The sequence below is a fragment of the Polyodon spathula genome, chromosome 11 (genome assembly GCF_017654505.1).
Source record: "Polyodon spathula isolate WHYD16114869_AA chromosome 11, ASM1765450v1, whole genome shotgun sequence".
NCBI lineage: Eukaryota > Metazoa > Chordata > Actinopteri > Acipenseriformes > Polyodontidae > Polyodon > Polyodon spathula.
This window is the reverse complement of record NC_054544.1, coordinates 7,664,974-7,685,472: the sequence shown is the minus strand read 5'-3', so window position 1 is coordinate 7,685,472 and position 20,499 is coordinate 7,664,974. Positions and strand designations below refer to the sequence as shown.

General features: G+C 35.5%; 1 long non-coding RNA gene across 1 annotated transcript in view; it reads left to right on the top strand.

Moving 5' to 3' along the window:
• Positions 1-20,499, top strand: part of LOC121322647 — a 53,146-nt gene that overhangs the window by 13,491 nt on the left and 19,156 nt on the right. Inside the window, exon 2 of the long non-coding RNA XR_005951067.1 lies at positions 12,351-12,473. This is a non-coding gene — a long non-coding RNA (uncharacterized LOC121322647). The remainder of the gene's footprint in view (positions 1-12,350; positions 12,474-20,499) is intronic.

Sequence of the window (20,499 nt, the reverse complement as noted above, 5' to 3'; positions counted from 1 at the left end):
CTTGATAAAATTGATTTCCTCTACGCCACTTCAGATGCTTAAGTTTCTAGTATGTGTAAACTGACACCCAATCCCAAACATCAAACTTCTTACCCACAGACTGTACCTAAAACAGTTATGGGTGTATTCTATTCCAATTCAAATTCTTTTGTCCTTCCATTCTGACAATAGTCTATTGTCATTCAGAATTCAAGCAGGTTTCAGTGGGAGGGAGAAAGACATCAGAAGATTTTATTTTTGTTAAATTCTGATGTATTCCTGTTCACACATTAAAATTAGGGTGTCACACATTAAAAATGCCATTTTAAGTAATCCCATCCTTCAGGCTTTGCCATCTCCACAGGTATTAACTTAGAAATAATCCTAAGCTTATTGGAAGAGAGAAATTATATATATATATATATATATATATATATATATATATATATATATATATATATATATATATATATATATATATATATATATATATATATAATGATCTGGCACTTCATGTTTAATATTAGCAGAATTGCCTGGTAGGTGCGATATTTAACTGTTGAAGATTTATACCACTTATATGAACACTTATATTATTGGTTTAAGTGAGGTTCTGTTATTTAACCTGAAGTTCTACTAGTATTAAATAAAACTTTGCTGGAAACATTTGCTTTCACAATCCATTTATAAAGTTTTTTCATGTTGTATAAATCTGACTCTTCTCAGAACGGGTTTTTAGTTCAGAAGGGTTGTTGGTTTACACACCTGTCCGTACTGTGGATTTGCACAAACTGTAAATGTACAACAGCTAGTTCATTTCAGTTCAGTTCAGTTTGTGTGCACCCTTTGAATTAAAATAATAAAACATAATAATATAATTGTGGTCTGGGAAATGTTGGAGCACATGAGATACAATAAAATGTTTATTTATTTATTTATTTATTTATTTTACTATGGAACACAGAAATGTTTTTTTAGATATAATTAATTTTAAGCATTTTAATGTTATTGTTTGTTTTTTGTTTATTTATTTTTTTCCCACAGTTGTTAACAGCGGTAAATCCTTAATGAATATGGTCTAGAAATTCTTAAGAACCAATACCATCATTTCTTACTGTCAGGCAGCTTGTGTTGAGTGTAGAAGGCAAGTGTAATTCTCTGAGCAGCCCTTAATCACTATTATAAATCTGTACATAATCTGGGGCAGGGTAGCACATTAATTAGTGAAATGCATTAAAAAGCAGGTCTCAGGTCCTCCTCATTTAGGACTGAAACAAGACCATTTCAAAGAACTGTAAATTGATGATTGTACACAGGTGTAGAATCTTGGGTGGCCCAGGGAAACTGCAACATTAAAAATAATATTCTTACATAAAGTTCTCTGAAATCCATCTCGATTTAGGAATCTTTGGTCTGACAGGTCCATCAATCAGCCACGTAAGGTATCAAGCACTGGATGTGGTGTTGAAAAATAAGTCATATTGATGAAGGCCTGAAGCACCATAGCTTACCTACTGGCCTGAAAGTACAAGAATGTACAAAAAACATATTACAGTTGTCAGCTGTTACAAAAAAAAAAAAAAAAAGAAAAGAAAAAGGCATTGTATACAGTTTCCCAATTGTTCTGCTTTATATATAATTTAGGGCTGTAATTCTACAGACAGGACTTTTTTAACCATTAGAAATTGATTCAGTACCACAGCCTCCTCTAGTGAGCTTCTGTCGGACAGTAGATGCTGGCTGCTACATCACAACATCAACAGTGAATCAGATTTACAATCCATCTGCTCAAGTACCTGCATTTTCATTTTGACTTGTTGTATTGAAAGCTCAGTTCACATCTATTGGACAGCAAATGCTAAATAAAGACACAATTGGTCCAAATGTATTTTATTATCCACCAAAACCAGACAATCAATACTTGGCACAGAAGAAAGAAACCAACATCTTTCAACAACAACAAATCAATACACAGACAGCTCAGTACTATTGATCCATTTAGATATCTGGCACTGTCCAGATAAACTATAAGGAACTCTGACTAGCAAAAACAGATTTGTTTAATAAAGTTATTTGTCTGTTCATAAACAATTACATACATAATGAACGTTTTCAGAACTATTTTCATAATACTTTCTCAGAAAATAATAATAAAGAAAATAATGAGAAAATGTGTTTTCTAATAGGGTAATGTGGTAGTTGACCTTGACCTTTGTTAGCACCCTCACCTTTGGCTCGGGATGTATAACTCCCATTGCGGTCAACTAACACAGGGTAGAGGCTTTAACGACAGGCACTATCACTTAATTAGAACCTGACTGGTCAGCAACAGGTTCCTAATGATTACACAGCACAGATCTTGATAAGACTATGCAATGTAATCACAGAATGTATTGTTTTTTCCCCCTCTGTTTTAAATTATTTTAACAAGTACCAATATAACCCTTCAGCCCTGATTATTATTATTTTTTGCATATTTAAAACATAAAGGGCATACGTTAAAATCCACGAGAGACATTACCGCATGTGTGGCCTCACAGCCTGGTGCAAATAAAGTTAATTGAAAGCTGCAATATAAAATATCCACCAAAGGAATTAATAGGAAAAAATTAAATCCATATACATTTTTTTTTCATACAGGTTAATTATATCTAAAAAGCTTTCCACTAAATTATATAATGATTTACATCTGCAGGACTGGATAATTCATATCTCAATAGAAGCTTACATCTGCTTCAGGGAATTAGGTTGAAACCTGAATAAATGTTTAAACCTGTCAGACAAATGCATGCAGAACCTGTGTACCGGCTTAAGGGACAGGGGGGCGGGGGCTAGTTCACATCTGCATGTAGGTTTATACCAGTACAAGGGTTAAATAATAGGATTTTACAACAGGCACTGAAGAACATTCATTAAAAATCAGATGCAAGGTCAAAGGGATCAGCCTTCATACCCACAACTGATACTATTAAAAAGCCAAATGCTGCGCTTACCCTGCTTCCATTATTAAAACTGCTTCCTCTGTTCATGGGTGTCAGATGGGGACTGATGAGCATGTTCTGCTAAAGACAGTAAGTGGATGTTAACTTCCCACTGAGAGAATTTCTCCAGGTCGAATGGAAAACGTTCTACTAATCATCCGCACTATGAAAGTGCCAGCTGCGGCCCATGGTAGGATTATCATTCTCATAGACCTCTTACAGAGCTTTTAGCTAAATGAAAAATCTGCTGTAGCCTAGGGAGAAGGCAACGAGCAGATAAGAAAGAAGAGTGTTTACTAAGAAGCTGTGCTGGTGCAAATAGAACAGGTTTTTTCTGCGATGTAAAAATCATAAGGAATCCATTAGGTTATAAAAAAATTAAAAAAAAAAAAAAAAAGATCAATGTATTTACACGTTTCATTTGCAGCAAGTTTTTATGGGCTCATTAATTTAACATTTCTCTCTACCTTCTGTCCTGGAGGCGCCTTGTGATTTCTATTGTGCTTTTGCTTCCCTCTCACATTGTTGCAACACTTGGTTCAATACTGTAAATTCCAATTGTGTGAAGTAATAAGACTGCATTTAAACTTTTTGGAAAATGTGTTTCAGTGACAGCATGCCCAGATCAGCAGTGACCAGATCATCATTTTAGGCCAAATACAATGCTTATTCAAAGAATGGGAAAATAATCTTAAGAGATTCCTTGCGTGTATTGCTGTTGTAATTTTTTGTAAAAGTAATGGTTTCATGGTAGTTGTCTAAAGCTCCATCACAGACATCTGGAAACTTCTGTTTGAACTAGACATGGTTAACAAGGGCAACAAATTGGAAAGTCTCAATTCAGTCCCTAATGGGTTGTGGTTCTCATCACAGAGCGATCAAACCTTTGTGTGTGTTAGTCTGGGAATACTGAAAAATCAGTTATGGAGTTACTCTGTCACCTCACTAAAAGGTCGTTTTCAGTATTCAAGGCATCTTTGGAGATTACTGAAAGAACAATTAAATGTTCTAAAAAAAGCTTGCATGTGAGTAAATAGCATGTGTTATTGACGTCATTTACAATGTTATTTGCACACTTGCACCTGACAGGTGCTGTCAACAACACTTCTTAAAATGTGGCTGTAAACTTGCTGTTTGCTTGTTGATATTTATTCTCAAATGAGTATAAAGGGCTGCCATTTGCTCCACATTCATTTTCTAAAATCTGAACATAGAAAGCTCAAGTTTTCCTAAAGCCTGACAATAATGAAGTACACAATAACATACAAAGCATAATTAAAATATATATGTTAAGAGTTAGGTATTGCTCATTGGAAACGTGACACCCATGTGAAATTGTGCCAGTACTCACCTGTACTCTGTACTGGGACTTATTTTGATGCTGGTACTGGGTACCAGGACTTATTTAATCTGCTTTTCATTCAACACTGATGCATTCCATCCACTCACACAGTCCACTACGCAGAGTTTCTCAAATGCGCTTTCATTCAGCACAGTTCATGCTGCTTGCATTCTGTTTCCTCATACTGCTCCTGTTTATTGGCCACCATTAAAGTCAGTATAATCACTGCATGTTGATTGGCCGAGTTTTCATTCTGATCAGATTTAATTTTGGCATGCATCACAAATCTCCGCCCATTTCACTTTGTGTCAGCGCTCAGTGGGACATTAATATTGAACAGGAGACCCTCTTAGGATGTATAGACTCATGAAAAATATTTTCATCTTTAACATCTATACGTAACTGGTCATAATAGTAATTTTAAAAAGAGTTTACTTTTAGATTACAAAACATTTGATATGCTATTTTACAAACCACAAATGTAATTTGTATTGTGATGGAAACATTTTATATCAAATAGGCTTCTAATCTGGTTTTAAACACAGCCAAGCTGACCGCATGATGACTGTCAAGCAGCTGGGTCAATGCCTAGGTGATCGTGTTTAATCCAAATGGTGATGCAGCCAAACTTATAAACTAATCTATGCATTAGACCAGCTGACAAACTGAAATCACGGGCTCCTCTGGAACCTGTGTTAAATGTTGTTTCTCAGTAAGTGGTAAGCATTGAATTCCTTCCTAGAAGAGCTATATACTACTCTTCTACAATGGCAATCAGTTTAGTACATTTACCATCTTACCTGTCTCCAAGACCTAATAAAGGTTAAGGTCACCATAAAAAGGATATTCTCAGTGCTTTAAATACTTTTAAAATTCATGAGGTATGAAGCTTATGCTTTCTTAGCACAAGTCTTCATAACAATGAAAATTCTAATATTTAATATTAGAATAGCTGACAGCAGTTATTTTCTATCAAAGACATTTTGACAAGGAAAATGCTTTTAAACTATACTGACAGATTTGATGGACACAATTCTAAGCCAATCGCATCACATGCATATCTCCAAAAGAAAAGACGAGTAGTTTTACATATTTTCAACGGCACGTATTAACAAATATATAGTTATCGAAGGTATAGTAAAGCATTAACAATAAAAAACAGCGTTGTTAAAAGTCTTATTAAGACAGATCAAAGTACTTTCTTTGGTGTTAGGTTCAATTCCTTTTATCCCTGAATTTAAAATACTTTAGTTCATAAGCCCAAGAATAATGATTGCATGAACACAGTTCCTCATTTTATGGGAACATAGACTACTTTGGGCCTCATTCACTTAACAGCGATAAATTACCAGCATTACTGCATGGCAGGGGGAAGTCACACCGCGCACAAAAATGAACCAGTGGTAGCTCTATTCACGAAGCTAATTATATGCACAAATAAAGCGAGGTAAATGATTAATTTGCAAGTTGTCACATCGCGTGGAATTCTGTACGCGGTTTACACATGTTGTATTATAGTGTGTGTATATATATAGTGCCTATAGAAAGTCTACACCCCCTTGAACTTTTTTCACATTTTGTTGTGTCAGTACCTCAGAGTTTTATGCATTTAAATGATGATTTTTTTTTTCCACTTATCTACACACCATACTCGACACTGTTAAGGGGAAAAAAGTTTTTATTGAGAAAAAAATTATATATGAAAAATATAAAATTGAAAGATCATAATTGGATAAGTCTCCAGCCCCCTGAGTTAATACTTGGTGGAAGCACCTTTGGAAGTAATTACAGCCGTGAGTCTGTTGGGATAGGTTTCTACCAACTTTGCACATCTAGATTTGGCAATATTTGACCATTCTTCTTTAAAAAACTGTTCAAGCTCTGTCATGTTCCTTGGGGAGCGTTGATGGACAGCAATCTTCAAGTCATGCAACAAATTTTCGATTGGATTTAGGTCAGGGCTCTGACTGGGCCACTAAACATTTACCTTTTTGTTCCTTAGCCACGCCAGTGTAGCTTTGGCTGTGTGCTTTGGGTAATTGTCATGCTGTTAGGTGAACTTCCATCCAAGTTTCAGCTTTCTTGCAGAGGGCAGCAGGTTTTCCTCAAGGACTTCTCTGTACTTTGTGCCATTTATTTTCCCTTCTATCCTGACAAGTACCCAAGTCCTTGCCGATGAGAAACATCCCCATAACATGATGCTGCCACCACCATGCTTCACAGTAGGGATCTTGTTCTTTGGGTGATGCGCTGTGTTGGGTTTGTGCCAAGCATAACGCTTTGCATTTAGTCCAAAAAGTTAAATTTTTGTTTTGTCAAACCACAAAACTTTTTGCCACATGGCTACAGAAGTGTTTTTTTGCATACTTTAAATGGTATTCAAGGTGGGCTTTCTTGAGTAATGGCTTCCTTTTTGCAGCCCTACCATACAGGCCAGATTTGTGGAGTGCTTGGGATATTGTTGTTACATGCACACTTTGACCAGTCTTGGCCATAAAAGCCTGAAGCTCTTGCAAAGTTGCCATTGGCCTCTTGGTAACCTTTCTGATCAGTGTTCTTCTTGCTTAGTTATCCAGTTTGGAGGGACGGCCTGATCTAGGCAGGATCTTGGTGGTTCCATACAGATTCCACTGCTTAATAACTTAACTTGGTGTGTGATTTTGAAGGCGATTGGTTACACCTGAGCTAATTTAGGATTGCTATTACAAGTGGGCTGGACACTTACCCAACCAAGCTATTTCAGTTTTCATTTTTAATTCATTTTCTACAAATTTCTAGCATATTTTTTTCACTTGGAAGTATATATTAATGCATTTTAATTCCAAACTGTAAGGCAACAAAAGGTGGAAATTGTGAAAGGGGATGTAGACTTTATATATAAAGAAGTTATTTATATATAAAGGAGTATAGTTCTGAGTTTGTCACAATGACAAAGGAGGACAGAGTGAGGAATCTAAAGACTACAGACCAGGAGCTAAATGTATTAGCAGTAGAAGTGGTAGAGAATTCTGAAAGGCTTTTTGGAGCTCAATCAGCGTGAACATTAACTTCAATGAAACATTAAGGACAGTCAAAGCAGAGAAAGTAATTATTAATGGAACATCTATGTTTAACTCTGCAAATTAAATAAATATTTGTTTGTTCAACTTGATCTCCCTCTGTTTTTTTTTTTTGTTTCACTAATCAAAAGTCAGCAAAGCACTTGCATAGTCAATTAAAATTTAACTATTTACTTTTTAAAAGGTGTTTGGCAAAATGTCACTTTTTAACATTAGATGCTGTTTGCTTGCTTGTATTTGTGACTGCACCTCAACTCTCATTCTGTGTACATTCATTTATTGGACATTAACAGTTTATTTTGTATATTTTAAAGCTATTTTAAGCATAGCATACTTAAATATCGCACGTACACGGTGTCTATATAAATATATTAACATAGCCGAAATTGTTATATGTTAAGTCATTGTACAGTATGAGGAATTCACCAGTCATGAAGCCGGTATTTAATTGACCCCGTTGCCGTAGTAACCAAATGCACGACTTTGAGTTTGACACTTTATAAAGAATGAAATGATTGGGGAGGTGAAGAGTAATCTAAAATACTGAAAAGAAAATAAAATGCATATTTTTCATGGTAGGCAGTCAAATACATGATTTCTGTAAAATTTGTGATATCGTGAATTTTCCAAGGTCCTGCATAAGTCTAGTATGATCTGTGCTCAATCTGTATCTAGTTATTACCTCCTCCTCACACAGCCCTAGTAATGTCTGCCTGGTCCCAAATACTCTCTCCCTGACTCTTCTTCTCACTCTCCTGTGCAGCTCTTGGTTTCAATAAGCTTTACTTTTAACACATGCTGAGGCACCTTGTAAAGTTAGTGCCCTTAAGTGATTATGGTTTGCATATTAAACACCTCCTTTGCGGTAGTTTGTGATGTAATTTGGATACATTTCCATTCATTAAAATTCTTAATTATATTTAAATGACTCGAATGCAGTACTTTGTTCCACACGCTAGGTTGCCTGCCACTGGTTAGTGAACACAGCAGGTGTACAAAGCACGCAGTAAAGGGGCTTACTGCGTGCAAAACACGTTACCACCGTTTAGTGATTGAGGACCCTTTATCTTAACGTTGGCCAATTTACTTTCCTGGTAACATACCAAAGATTTTTGGACAAATATAAATAATTGATATATGACAATGAAGTAAAAATTTGCTTATATGATGTGCTGTTTAAAATACAGCAGTTCTTCAGTATGTTAATATGCATAATAAGGAATAGTTTGGTCATAAGATAGTGGAAATATAAAACAATAAAATAAAAATAAAAATCTCTATAAAACTCTTATGGTTAATTCTAGCCATTTTAGTATTACATCAAATAGATGTTTCAATTTTCAATTGTATGGCTGTACAGACTCCTGCTAAATAGTTAAACAATAATAATAATAATAATAATAATAATAATAATAATAATAATAATAATGTTTCAGATATGTGAAAGGGCTTTAATACGCTCATCACTATACTCTACTCAAATTTAAGAAGCAGGCTATTTTTGAGATGCAAAAAATTGTAAAAAAAGGGCATCTTAAATTTGAAGGAATCGGGTATATAATATATTTCTGTGTAATTTTGCATTCCCAATAAATATTTGTACTAAAACATGTTGTGATTGGTGTTTATCCCGAACTACTGAATGTAATATTTGACAGCTACAAATGTTGTTTTCCAAGATTAGTTTAATGACCAGTAACTATATCTATAGCTTCTTTATACAATAACATTTTATGGTGAAAACTACAGCAACGCATTTGGTATTCAATGAACATGGGAAATAACTACTTGTTTTATTTGCTATTGTGTAAATTATAACTATAGAAATCTCACATCTTCATTATCAACTGCGTAATGCAGGGCTTGTGAAAAGTCTTAGATTGATGTAATAAAGAACTAAAGCCATTGTTTATCCACAGTGAACAGCATGAGTTTTTTTTTCAGAATGAGTTAGTCTCTTCTTTCCTGCCGCAGTGCCTTATATCAGCCTGGAGGGACCACCCTGTGGATGAGAGGTTAATTCAGACTCTATGCCTGTCCAATTCTTGGCATCTCGTAGCTAGACTGCCTGCAAAGGTGCTAATTAGTGCAAGCTCTGATGTTGGTTTCGATGTGAAAACGTTTTTCACTAGGAAGGGCTGAGAAAACCAATTGTAATTTCCTCCAAAAAACTACCAGATTCAAATGTCCTTCATTCAGTTAGCAACCTGAACGGGAATGCATCTAAAGGTCTGCAGGGAAACACGTATATCTACATGCCAGTCCACTGAGCCAACCTCCTTCCCAGGTTCTAAGCTATTGTTTGTTTTTTTTTGTTTTTTTGTCTGATTTCGGATTGCAATTACTTCTGCCAAAATAAATAATGTGAATAAACTGTATATACAGTAACAGTGAACACATAGTGAAATGTGTTGTGGGTTACCACTGCCTGCACACATTTCAATATTTTTTCTATTTAAATACTGTATCTGCAACTCCATTCAAAAGTATATTACAGTACACTCAGTCAAATCTTATTTGCGTTGAAACTAGAAATCCCTCTGTTAAATCAGTATCCACAGAAATCTGCTGGTTGAATAATTCATACAAATTTGGTTTAGTATGAGATATTTATACAAAATATAAGGTTTAAATTCCATCTCATTAAAGAAAATCTAAATTGTGGATGAGGTGCTAAACATTTTTTTTCTCCTTTTTTAATTTTAGAGTGACCAATTATGATATTTTTTTTTTTTTCCTTACCGCAGTGAGTCTCCACACAGAACAGATGTTCTGAGGGCATAGGCGTGCCCTCCGACCTCACAAGTCTAAAGCCAGAATCACTTTTACGTGGTGGGTGAGGGACCGATCCCAGAAAACAGAGATCAGCCCTGCTTTTCATACGCTCTGAATGTGCTCAGTGTCTGGCCAGTAGGTTTCACTGTTGCACATTGAGGAGAAGTAATCCCTGCCAATTTACCACCCCCCACCCCTTAAGCATGAGAGCTAATTTGACGCCCCCTTCGGAGTCCCCAGCAAAGCTCGGCCTCTTTGCCGTCCAAACTATATGACTCATCCTGCGCTCCCAGCAGCAGCACTTTGACTGGATGAGAGCCACTCTGGGACCCCTTAAAACATTTTTAAAAATGGTCATTACAACCTTGTCCAGTGACAACATAAAATGCAGTGATGTGGACAAAACCTACATGAATGGTTTAAAGCATTAATGATTAAGATGAGCTTCAATTTTAAGTTAATGTTTTTGCAGTCTTATATGTGCTCTCTTTTTGCTACCCTAGCTAAGTGTGGCAACTAACTGTAATAGTGTAATGCAGTTCATATGTGTTTAATTAGCAGGAGCTGTTCGTTTTATTTTTAAGAAAACACACACATTCATTTTTTTTCTATTTTCTGCTCAAATATCTTCAAGAGTTGAAGCATATGGAGTACCACTATGTTATGATGTTCTTTGGAAAGCAATTAAAATTCACAAAATGACAAAAACATATATTGCAATCATTAATATTGTATTATACATAAACACAAACTGATTTACTATATATACAGTACATACCAAGTTATATACAAATGTTGAATACAAAGCAATAATTGTACATTAAAATGATACTTGTGTTCAGGTGTTACTGTTCTATGTATATTTTTAATAGCAGACCTTGTGTGACTGGCATTTTACACTGAAGCTGTTTCCTTCAAGGTGGAAACCACTCTGGATTTTATTGCCTTGTGACGGTGCTTCTGTTAAGAAAGATCTAAAAACAGGAACATATGTAAAGTTGATCATTTGTAATGGAACATTTAGTCAGAGAGAACCTTAGGTTAAATTAATGCTGCATATTAGGATTTAGCTGGGTTCATGCTGACTTCATTATGCTGCACATCTGGATATCTTTCCACTATCTTAATAGAAACTGATTGGGTACAACCAGCTACTGTACATTTCAATTCGTAACCTAGTCATTTTAGTGTAACGTGACTATATCCTATTTTCTGGCTAAAATCAAGCTGTTTATTCAAATTAAATCAATGGTATTTTTTTTTTTTATTTACCCCTAATAATACGCTAAATACGAAAGAGGCAATTTCATTTTATCTGTTCATCGATTTTTTTTCACTAGGAGCTTTCACACCGCAACACAATTATTCTGGGTTGGAGTTCACTGTTATCTTTGTGTGAAGAAGTTGGATTGTTACATCAGCATCTACTATAGCGATAAATGACTAATATAATATGACAGAAACTTCTGGAATTCTTTTTTCTCAAATCTGTGTAGCCACAGCACACAACCATAATCAAATCATTGCCTATGGACCAGTGGCGGCTCCTTGGGGTTGGCAAGGGAGGCACTGCCGCCTCAAAAATGTAAGCAAAAAATGAACAGTGATCACATACATTTACTTTGATTTGCAAAAATATTACTTATTTTGCATGCGTGCTTAAGATACTCCATGCAGTTGAGAGTAATATCATATACAGTCGTCAGAGGAGCGGTGGACAAGGGAGATTCTGCCTACTCCTGCAGAGTGATTAACCAATCATACTCCTCCTACTTTCAACTCACAACGTCACACACGTTAAAAAAAACACAGCAGAGGAGGCAGGAGGCGGGTCTCCTTCCGTTGTGTCTACCAATCATTGGTCTTAACCTTTGCCTAAACGTGCGGACTTCCTGGTTACAAGCCTGTTTCTTTAACCACTGGACCACACAGCCTTTTTAATGATAAGTAAGCTTGTTGGTTGGCAGTGAATTAGTCAGATTTTTATTTATTTTTTTATAATCATCCTTGGGGATTTTTTTTATAATAGACATAATACTGTTATTTATTATTATTATTATTATTATTATTATTATTATTATTATTATTATTATGGGAAAAAAGTACAGTCGGTTGAATTTTTTTTTAAAATATTTCCCATCACAATATTTGTAGATCTTGTATGTTACATATAAGTATCAAGCATGTGAAAACTGTTTTATTGTTTTTTGTAAGCTAAATGTCCTGACTTGGATATGCTCTGCCCCTCTGGAGACGCCCTAATTTCAGATGACATCTCTGGAGAACCACTGACCCCTCTCAAGAGAGATGTTTCTGCAAAGAACTGAAAATACACAGGTCAGTATTGAATGTATCCATTAAGAAAACCAGCACCAGCATGAGGGGGAACTTTATTTTCATCCTCAGCATGCCTCCCAATACTGTCTAATGTATCCTCCTAATATGGTAATTGAACTCACACTGTGGTATAACGTATTAATAAGATGGTTTCTACTATTACTTGGTTATGAATTTGTGCCCTGTAAGTGACAGCTAACTCTGTTACTCCCTACTTACACTATAACTTCAACTGATAGCTTACCAAGTAATGTTCAAATAAATACCTTGTAATTACAATATATACACTGCATTTATCAAATAATTCAATTGTATTTCTTGCACAGAACTGTGTCCTGTAACTTAAAGTGTTTATAAAGCTGCCCACCAGCATCTATAATAATTGGGAGCCATTCCTTTCCGTATCCCAGGATTTTGATGAGCAGTATAGTGGCTTGAACAATTATATACATTTCTGATTAAATACTTAATTTTGCAATTACATTTTAAAACCATATTTAGGGATAGTTACTGTCAACCCCTACATTTAATTGAAATACATTGTGTAAAATATATCAGATAGTCTTAGAACTGTTTTCCAATAAGAACAATAATCGCTTAAGATAAGAAATAAAACAAGAAGTAGGTCTGGAGAAAAAATGCAATGCACTAATTGTCATTTAAAAAGAAACAAAAAAAAACTTCTAAGCATTTCAGAATGTCATGAAACCTGAACCATTTAAATCCACCTTTTCTCTGTACTGCTTTACTCAGACGAAGTGACCCCAAATCTTTGTGGAGAAACTGGAATATTTTGCAAGAAGTGCTGAGCGTCACTTTCAAATGTAATAAAAATTATACTAATAAAGACATCTGCCAAATAAGCAAAACACACATTTATTAAGTGAAGTTGGCATAGGTAGTATATGTTATTGCATCAGGTTGAACTCAGGAACACTTTCATTTATCTTTCCACTGTCTTGTTCATTCCATTAGCTTAGTTAAACCATGCATCTGTTTCTGCTGGCCACTTCTCTGGAATATCAGTTCAACTCCCTTTTCTCTACATATTTAGGCCAGTGTATTTATTTAAGGGATCAAGAGAATCATCTTTCAAACTGGATAGGAAATTGTATTCACAGTTCAGCAATAAATCTGCCATACCGTACTGTATTTTTTAAAGAACAATAGAACTTTAAAACTGAAAAGACGGCCTTTTCAGTTTTAAATGTTATATGGTTATTTGGTAGAATTCAATACAATAAGTATTTGAAAAAAACAAGTCAGTGCAGCACTGATGAAGGTGTAAATTTGATTGCTAATTAGTGTGTGTGTGTGTGTGTGTGTGTGTGTGTGTGTGTGTGTGTGTGTGTGTGTGTGTGTGTGTGTGTGTGTGTGTGTGTGTGTGTGTGTGTGTGTGTGTGTGTGTGTGTGTGTGTGTGTGTGTGTGTGTGTGTGTGTGTGTGTGTGTGTGTGTGTGTGTGTGTGTGTGTGTGTGTGTGTGTGTGTGTGTGTGTGTGTGTGTGTGTGTGTGTGTGTGTTTGTGTGTGTGTGTGTGTGTTTGTGTGTGCGTGTGTGTGTGCTAGCTTGGATTGAATGGGTCCCCAGTTAGTTATGGTTTATTGGGAACTAGGAAATGGGAAACACAAGAGTGGATTACAGGGGTCAGTTGATTAGTGGAAATGGAGTTCAAGAGGCAATAACATGGGACATAAATGTTCCACATACACAGCAAGGGAAGATTAGGGGTTGTGAGAGGTTACACACGTGCATTTCAATATAATTGTACTGTAACACACTACAGAAATTATCTGGTTGACAACAATATGCAGAAATTAAATTGCACATAATGTGTCACTTGGTCTCAGCTTTCTAAATTGTTACTGCATCAGATTAAATCATAACATGGGTCTTATTAAATCCAAGTAGCCTGATTCTTGTTTTACATTTATTTCCAGATGTTTCAGTTAACTTGAAATAAGGGAATGCATTGTGTAATTAACATTCTGTGTCTGACTGACAGGAACACAGTTCTTCATCTTCATCTATCAAAACTGCAACAAGCTCCTTCACGCATTTCTACAGCATTCACAAGCGGCAGTACTCAAAGAACATTACTATATCAGTGGAATATATATTTAAATATGTATTTCTTTTTAAATATTGCACATACTTGTACACCCTTTTTCTATGATTTGATATTGCGTTGTTATCAACACAGAAATATTGCTCTTGGTGATTGTTACTAAGGAATCTTGTCATTTTGTGCATGTTCGAGGAATTCTGGGCAAAATCTGGAGTCTCTTTTTACAGTTACAAAGTTGTTTGATGAAAACCATTTCCCTGACATACTAAGAGCTGAGCATTTCTGTGACGCAGTGTTCTGGTGTCATGTCATTCTAATGTTTGACTTGTGTATGAAGGAATGGGAACTCTAATACTGTTTATAGAAAACCAACAGAACGATTAGAACATGTTGACCAATCGAGAGGAGGATCTTTCCATTTCTCAACTGTTTTCACCGTTTTGTCCGCACCTCTTTCTACAGCATGAAAGCAAACCAACTTATAACGTGGTATCATTCTTAACTGCATTGATTAAACAACATTTATAAACTATGAGATGATGTGTTTAGTAGCTTCCCTTTTAATTGTGTTTTTTTATGAGCCTGTTCTTTTGCTCATGAGAAATTGAGCACAGCACATTCTATAATCATAGTACAACAGTTTAGAGCAGGTATCCTTTTTTCCCAATAGTTTTAAAAATTACTATTCATATAATTATTTATAGTTCCCCACCAAAGGGTCTCTTACTTGCCTATTTCTCTCATTCTCCTGTACTTCTCTGCTTACCCAATAGTAGACACTAAAGAGTCAAAGAGGCGAAGCCACCTGTTCACATTGGTTCTATAATAAATGCTTGTGCGGCTATTGAAAATAACTATATCGGTTGTTGTTACTCTCTCCATCTCTCAGTGTAGGAATTGCCTGGAAAATATAAAGCCATTGTGTACTATAGCAGGTTAATTATTCCTTGTGTACATCAATACGTCGAGAACTCTTCTTTTTGTGAAGAAGAATATATACTGTATTATTATTATTATTATTATTATTATTATTATTATTATTATTATTATTATTATTATTATTATTATTATGTTTGTCAGGTAAGTTATATATGTTCTATATGTTGTACAGTGTTCAGTTTTTACAATATCGCACAGCATGGTGCTTCAGATGGAGATTTAGATCTATAAATTCTGCATCTCTAAAAGTATCCAGTCTTCTTAGATCCTAATGGTGTCCTTGCTCATGTGTAATAGGGAATAGACAAATTACCTCATAGTGTTTGACATTTAATGTATAAACTTGCTTGAATGTATGTATTCCACCATTTCACCATATTTACTTGCCACGTTGTAGGCTTCACAAAGGAGCCATTGTGATTAGTTGCCAAGTATTATCGAGAGATTTAATTGTTAGGGTTTAAAGATTTTCCTGTTTATTTTTATTTTTCAAATAGTGAAGCATAAATACTGCCAGTTCAAAGTGAAGCCCACATTCCACATTAATTTCAAAGATTATTGTCTTACAGAAATATAACATTGTTGAGCATGTCGGCTGTGGTGCTGTGTTTTCAGCCAAGGTTATGTGGTTAAAGCACCATGTGTGCGGAATGAGGCAGTGGCCCATGTCCTCCAGGAACTCAGCCAGTTAATTGGAAACGTACATTGTCAACTGAGCCAATGTAAAGACCCAATCAGGGAGGATTTCTGGAACTAAATAGATATTATTGGAGGAAATTTAAATCGTGGATGACCTCAATTGTTACCATTTATTAAGATCACTTCTGCCAGTATTTATAACCATTGGCATTTCCAGAAAGCATGGCATTATTGTAATATAATACATGTCTGCAGAATGACAAACCATACCTAGACATTCAATTTTTTCTTTTAATGGACACCATGGTTGGAATCTCTCAATCAAAGTCATTTGGTTGTAATATTACTACAAACACATGGGTTCAGAAAACCATCCATGCAGTGTTTTTAAGATGCAGAAGGGTAGGGCTACAATAAGCAAGTCAATCCTGTTTACATCATACATCAGTTTCCAGCACTGTATTTGATTACTGCATTCATTACAGTACCCTGCTTATTACCCCCTGCAGTACGTCACTGAAACAATATTAAAAAGACGTCTTTCATATACAGTGCCTATAGTAAGTGTTCACCCCCCTTGGACGTTTTTCCTTTGTGTGTTACAACCTGAAATCTTGATGCATTTAAATGGGATTTTTTTTCCCTTTGATTTACACATCCTACTCAACACATTCAAGAGGCAAGAGAATTTTTATTGTGAAACAACAGTTAATGAAAACCTGAAATGTCTTGGTTAGATAAGTATTCACTCCCCTGAGTCAATACGTAGTAGAACCAAATGTGAGTCTTTTGGGGTCTCTACCAGGTTTGAACATCTGGATCATGCAATATTCACCCATTCTTCTTGGCAAAATTGTCCAAGTGTCAAGTTGGATGGGGATCGTTGGTGGACAGCAATGTTCAAGTTTTGCCACAGATTCCCAATCGGATTCAAGTCCAGGCTTTGACTGGACTTCTCTAGAACATTCACTTTCTTGTTTTTAAGCCACTCCAGTGTCACTTTAGCTTTGTGCTTGTGGTCATTGTCCTGCTAAAAGGTGAATCTCTGTCCCAGTCTTAGGTCTTTTGTAGACTGAAGCAGGTTTTCCTCAAGGATTTGCCTGTATTTAGCTCCATCCATTTTGCCTCTACCCTGATAAGCATCCTAGTCCCTGCCAATGAAAAGCATCCCCATAGCATGATGTTGCCACCACCATGCTTCACAGTGTTACTTGGGTGATGTGCTGTGTTGGGTTTGCTCCAGACTTAACAATTTGCATTTATGTCAAATAGTTCAATTTTTGTTTCATCGGACCACAGAATCTTTTGCCATATCTTTTCAGTCTCCTACATGCCTTTTTGCAAATTTAAAGCGGGATTTTACATGGGTTTTTCCAGAAATGGCTTCCTTCTTGCCACTCTTCCACAGATTTGTGGAGTACCTGAGCTATTGTTAACACAGGGACCGTTTCTCCCATCTCAGCCATAGAACGCTGTAGGTCTTTCAGAGTTGTGATTGGCCTTTTGGTGGCTTCTCTGACCAATGATTCTGGGTGGTACCATATACCTTCCACTTCTTAATGATCGACTTGACTGTAGTCCAAGGGATATTCAATGTCTTTGAAATATTTTTATACCACTCCCCTGATGTGTGCCTTTCCACAACTTTATCCCAGAGTTGTTTTGAAAGCTCCTCGGTCTTTATGGTAGTATCTTTGCTTTAAATGCACTAGCCAACTATAGGACCTTACAAAGACAGGTGTATTTAATCATGTGAGCCACTTTTATTGCACACAGATGGACTCCATTTAATTTGAATTCTGAAGGCAATTGGTTGCACCTGAGCTTATTTAGGAGAGTCATAGCAAAGGGGGTGAATAGATTTTTCAGGTTTTATATTTTTTCACACATTGAAAGTGTTGAGTAGGTTGTGTAAATCAACAGAAAACAATACCATTTAAATGCATCAAGATTTCAGGTTGTAACACAACAAACTGTGAAAACGTCCAAAGGAGGTTAATACTTCCTATAGGCACTGTACACCACTATTGTATAACCCCTGTTGATTTGCAGAATTGATGCCTTAGAGAGATGTCAGGCCAGTTATAAATGTGTACAGGATTTTTGAATCTTAGATTGGCACTCTTTTATTTTTTTGAAGGATGGCGCCTTTGTATCTTTGGGGTTTTTTTGTCATGTATGCAAGCTCTCATTGTGCTCTATGATTTTTAGATGAAATGATTGACTGAAGTTGCTTCTTAATGCATAATGGGTCTTCATGTTAATGTGCCACCCTTTCCTGTATTGTGTTTTTTTTGTTTTGTTTTGTTACTAGATTTTATATATGCAGAGTTTCCAAGTTGAAATGTATTTACTGTTAATGGCAGTTTTCTTTTTTTTTAAGTAAATTAAAAAAAAAAAAAAAAAAAATATAGTACTTCAAACAACATTTATCCATTCAAGAATTGTTTAGATATCATGTAAAGCAATGCTGTGCCCTTTTTTGTTTACATTATAATTGTTTATTTATTGGGGAAGGAGGGTGCATTTGCAGCCCTTCTGTGTGAGCTTTGCAATGGCCGCTAACAAAGGGTTTATTTAAGACACAGAGGTCCTTTGAAAGCTCTTAAGATTGTCAGCGCAGTGAACAGTATTTAAATATTTGAAATCCCAAACGTAAAAAGAGACTGTGGCTGGATATTTCCAAGCTGTAATTTTTTTCTTTTTTTTAAAATTGGAGTGTTACGTAATGACCTCTTTACTGTCTGTTTGGTCTGTAAAAGAATATTAAACATCAGGGAAGGCCCTGTAGTAGTTAAGTGATTTAAAAAGCAGCTATATTAAATTCAATACAGGTACAAGGAGCACAATTGGGGTTTGTTAGTTCAATTATGAATATACAAATAACAGCGGGTTTATGTCTATAACATGTCAGTCAACGTTAACTTGCATTTAATGTTGTTAGTGATACAAGCTCCTTTGCAACGTCATCATTTACCAAACACTGAAACAACTTTCTCTTTTGAATGTGACGTGGACATGAACAGTAACAAATGTCTGCTCCTAAATAAATCTATTCTTAGGAGATCACCGTTTACATGACCTCAGATATGAAGACGTTTGCATTCTCCGAACGCATCGTGTTACAAAAAAGCAAAAGAAATGCATGCAAGAATTTATAAGCAATTTGTTCTTCATTGTTATACTTAGATGTAATATGTAGTCATTGACAGATTACTATAAGCAAAACATAAACACTTTAAGTATCATACATATATAAATAACAGTAATATGATTTTCTCAAATTCTTATTTAGTCTAGTGTAGGGACCCAATTGTCATGCTAGGAGCTTATATATATATATATATATATATATATATATATATATATATATATATATATATATATATATATATATATATATATATATATATATATATATATATATATATATATAGTTTGAAGATAAGATGCCCAAGAAGCATGTTACATACAGTGTTGCCAGTTATCAGGCATTTAAACCTATTTAGAACAATGAGGTTGGGGGTAGAGGGTATGGGGTGTAAAGTCTATGCTTAGTCATTCCACCCCTTTGGTAAGGTGTCCTTGTGTTCCCTAAGGGAATATTTGTTTGCACAGTAATAAGGGCTTAGCACTATATATAAATGGTGTCAATAGTTTTAGCACCACCAGATATCAAACATCAGGAATGTAAACCTTCCATTGTAAATATCTTTGACATGTCATTAAACACTAGTGACACAGGTTGCTCACTCAACAGAAATTGACTTTACAAATGTTGAGAAGCCTCCTCCGCTACAGGTGGGCAATTTTTGAGCCTGTTAAAAGGCCTCAGGGACTTTTCCGTCAAGATAAGCAGGTCTATCAGTCCAGGAGTCAGTACCAGGCAGTCTGTTTGTTTTGTTCTTTTATGTGAGCGCAGAATGAGGTGCTGTGAAGCTTGAAAGAGTGTCAGACATCTGAAGTGCTCTGATAGCTCCCTGCAATGCTAAAAAAAAATTAACTCCGGCTCCAAGATCAACCCTCAGGAGCTTAATTACATCAAAGAACAGGAATCTTGTTAAATTCAATCCAAACAAAAAATGATCAGTAGTTTTCAGAGCTTTTGTTTGACATTGAGAAGACAGGAATTAAAAGAAAGAAAACCCACACAAGCAAAAGAACCACTCAAGGAATGCCTGTCAAATGTTTTGGGTTATACATAATGCTATTATCAAGATACATCAATTTGAAATAAGGTGACCTAACTGACACAGGCTCTTCACATGTCTTGAGAAGAAGAAGGGGAACAGCGAGTAGAAAGGTAGCTTTTGCATAGTCTCCCTCTGGCCATTTTATTGACAAAGATGACAACAGTCCCATGATGCTCCATTATCCTTGACC